This window comes from Cryptotermes secundus, unplaced genomic scaffold, assembly GCF_002891405.2.
Source record: "Cryptotermes secundus unplaced genomic scaffold, Csec_1.0 scaffold279, whole genome shotgun sequence".
NCBI classification, from domain to species: Eukaryota; Metazoa; Arthropoda; class Insecta; order Blattodea; family Kalotermitidae; genus Cryptotermes; species Cryptotermes secundus.
Window position 1 is genome coordinate 526,094 of NW_019726227.1, and position 4,077 is coordinate 530,170.

Here is a 4,077-nt window from a genome sequence, read left to right on the forward strand (position 1 = left end):
GCACCCAGACTGGCTCAAGGGCCCAACCAACTTACTATCCAATGGATACCAAGATTTGATTGCGTCCAAGAACTTAATCTGACTTCTAACCATCATTCATTGGATAGGTTAAATATACATAGTTCTTCCACTCCCCCATATATTTTTATGGTGTGGAAACAAATTATGGACAGCGATGGCTTTACCTTAAATATGTAATACAGCTTTGTTGTAGTGACAGTGGTACACTACTGCAGTGTGAGTTTTTCATTTTCTGGCTTTCGGTCTTGACAAGCGAAAGGAAGAGGCTCACACCTGTTTTGTGCAGCCTTCATGTAAAATCAGCAGAAGTTATCGCTCACGTTTCTTTTTGTGAAGCACGTGGATACTTCCATACCGAGTGTTCCTGAATAATATCACGAAAGCTGAGAGAGAGATAGCTCTCAGTACAGCAGCCAAATGGGCAGGACACAGAAGAGGAAGGTAACCGGTACCATTGCCACTCTGCTGCAAGACTGCAAGAATCTCCTCTTCCTCCACCACTGACTTGCCTTCCTATATTGGAGTTTATGCAGTTCACAGGGAAACAAATGCAAATAGCTTCGAAAAAGAGAAAGAGTAAAAAACTATACTTATCAACTGTCATCGGCCACCCTCAACTATCATTGGCATTGAAAAGTTTTTTAGAAATGTATACCATTCTACAGACAGGCCTGGCTGACACAATTTGTAAGGGAGAGCGCATAAACGCTCTTTTAAATTCAAATCACAAACAACAGTCATTTAACAATATCGATCAATATGCCCAAATTCTATTCCAACTGGCCGTGACAATGTGATGATCTTATTAACTAATTAACTTCATGGAGCAAAACCCTTCTTGAGAAGCTGCCAGTCACGCACTTACTCAAGAACTTCCAAAAATTTTATGGAACCCGAATGTTTACTACCATCCTCACAAGAGCCTCCCACTGATCCCTATCCTGAGCAGATCAATCCAGTTCACACAACGCCATTCTATTTCTCTAAGATCCATTTTAATATTATCCACCCACCTAGATCTTGGTCTTCCTAGTGATCTCTTTCCTTGTGACTATCCCACCAATATTCTATATGCATTCATCTTCTCCCCATTTGTGCTACATAACCTGCTCATCTCAACCTCCCTGACTTGATCGTTCTAATTATACTTGGCGAAGAGTACAAGTTATGAAGCTCCTCATTATGCAGTTTCCTCCAACCTCCTGTCACTTCATCACTGTTTGGTCCAAATATTACCCTCAGCACTCTCCCCTCAAACACCCTCAGTCTGTTCTTCAATCTCTTCTTCATTCCTGCCTGAATCAAAACTTTGATTTGTTACTGTCGTTCCCAAATATTCGAACTTGGCTACATTTTCAAAGACTCCGTTAGTTATCGTTGTGTCATGATTTTGCCCTGCAATCTGGTAATGAGACAACATATATTTGTTTTTACTTGTCTTTATTTCTAGGCCAACCTCCTTACTAGTGTCAATTAAAGTTTCTGTCTTCTTTATTGTATTTATGCTATCTCCCAGCAGATTTACATCACCAATAGAGGTCACCAGCTGATGTGCCCCATTTTGTGTCAGTCCCAATGTTCTTATTACACATATTAATACGTGTGAAAAAATGTTAAACAAGGCATATTCCAAAGCAAATCTGAAAAGTTATAAACCTGATACTGGTTAGTATTAGTAGAATGATTGAGCAATGGATTTCTTGATGCTTCAATCTACTCATTTTAACTGCCTAATGGCATAATAATGCAACATGCCATCTTACACGCTCACGTTTCCTGATTATCTGGCAGAACAAATGTTATATCCAATTCTACTCGCAATCAGCAACGTTAAACAAATTATAATAAACTTACCACTGACGCAGCAATGCACCGGTCTTCTTTTCCTCAACAGAAACACAAACGCGTTGTGGTATTAGCGATTCGAATAGGAGGCCATCATTCCCGTTTTACGTCGTCATCACGTGGGTGAAACGCCAACATTTCAATCCCAAATGTACCCACACTATAGATTCTACAGTGTTTTAACGGTGATGTATAATAATCACTGGTGCATTGATTACGTTTAGCACTTCCTATGGGAAACAACAGAGTGTCTCCCCCATTACCTGAGGACGGAAACAGATCAAGTTTCCGAAACGTTTTATTCTCTAGATTTTTATAGAACACCGGACGATGGGGAAAGCCTAACTCCCATTTATCCCAAATATAACTGTCTAAAATCGCAACCAAATGAGTATGCTTCTGCTATCTAGCGGGAGACTGATGAAATAGTATCCTTCCTATAGGTTTCTTAGCCTACTTTCCTTGTTTCGAGAAAATAAGACATACAATAAACTTGAAGAAAGCAGTCTTCTGGGATTTGGCACCGTGTATATGTGGTGTGAGACTCACGGTCTCTTTGCTTGCAGATTTCTTATATTTTTTTCCTTCTACCCTGAAGATGGAGGCGATACGTTCCTCCGAAACGTCGGTTAACACCACATATACACGGTGCCAAATCCCAGAAGACTGCTTTCTTCATAGTCACCGCCGTAAAAGCCTCAAATCTTACATACAATAAACTTGCTGTCTGTATTTCTGTATGTATATCACCCTAACAACTTTTTAATGTTTAACCCAAACTTACGATATTTGGTATGTATATCATATGAGCACTCAGACCGCCTCAACTGCTAACTGCTTCCGTTACGAAAATCTTTCCGTCATTAATACCAACATTACATTCTAGATTACTGAGGCATAACTATTTAATGGGGGGGGTGGAGTCCAACTAGGTATATTCGGCACGGCGGTCACTGATTGGCCTATTGTCATTATGATGATGGAGAATTTGGTGGAATGAAGATTGGCAGGGGAAACCGAAGTACTCGGAGAAAACCCGGCCCAGCGCCACTTTGTCCACCACAAATCCCACTTGACCAGACCCCGGGATCGAACCCGGGCCGCCGCGATGGGAAGCCAGCGACTAACTGCTTGAGCTATGGTGCGGCCCAGGTTTGTAGCATAGTGCATCAACAAACTACGCTACCGCGTGCCCCCAATATTGTTATGGTAATAGTAGAAATGTTATTTGAATACATGGAACTCGGTTTGTATATCATGCCACGTGAGCCCTTACAAAAGGTGCAGTTTGTATAGCAAAGTTCACGGCGCGGACCACACAGAAAACACCGCTTGTAACAATACCCGCATTGTTGCAGGCGTATTTACCCATCCATTTCCTAGCAATGGTCGTCTCCTCTGGCTCCACTGTTCCTGCTTCTGAGCACCCTAACACATTATATAATACACACACACACACACACACATATATATATATATACACGTTATAACTTTTTCCGATTAACCTGAATCATTTGTTGTGTTACTCCACACTGTTGCTGCCTCCTCTAATATTCAGAATATCCAGACAGATTCTTGGTTAGTTGTAAGATTCTTCTGAGATGCCAATTCCATATCCTTGATGCGACATTTTACATATTCTATGGTTCTGTGGCTTCCTGATTTCACACTTTCTGTCCACAATCAAATTCTGTTGATGTTTTTGTTTGAGAGAGAAAAACAAATTTAGAAACAAGAGATCACATGCAAAATAATGTTCAACAAGCACTGAAATTCTGAACCAATCTAACTTGATTGAAGACATGGCGAAATGATATAGTTTGCTAACTCGTAGCATTAATGAATACAAAATTGGGGAATATGCGAACAGAATTGACCATGGTTCCAGTTGGTGTTCCATCAGGGGAGTTACCCGGAGGGACTCATGCAAAGCATGAAATATTTCTCCATCCTTACAACTAAATCTGGAACTTTGCAGATACTATGAAAGGGTACAAATATAAGAGTATATGAACACACATACAGAACAACAGCCTTACATGTTTTGTACTCCACAGATGATATTAACAGGCCATGAACGCCAGTGGGAGCACAGTTGCTGCGGATGGTGAAGTCAGATCCAGGACTAGTATAAATATTTGTTTGTTGTTTATATACAAAATATATGATTTATACTAGCCCTATAATTTATATGTAGCTTGTCACCATTTT

The 4,077-nt window shown here is 40.4% G+C and overlaps 1 protein-coding gene across 1 annotated transcript in view; it reads right to left on the reverse strand.

Annotated features, from left to right (window-relative positions):
• LOC111864006 (COMM domain-containing protein 4) overlaps positions 1-2,071 on the reverse strand; it is a 71,781-nt gene extending 69,710 nt beyond the window's left edge. Inside the window, exon 1 of the mRNA XM_023850907.2 lies at positions 1,876-2,071. The gene's annotated coding sequence lies outside the window, so the exon portion shown is untranslated. The remainder of the gene's footprint in view (positions 1-1,875) is intronic.
• Positions 2,072-4,077: the final 2,006 nt, after the last annotated feature.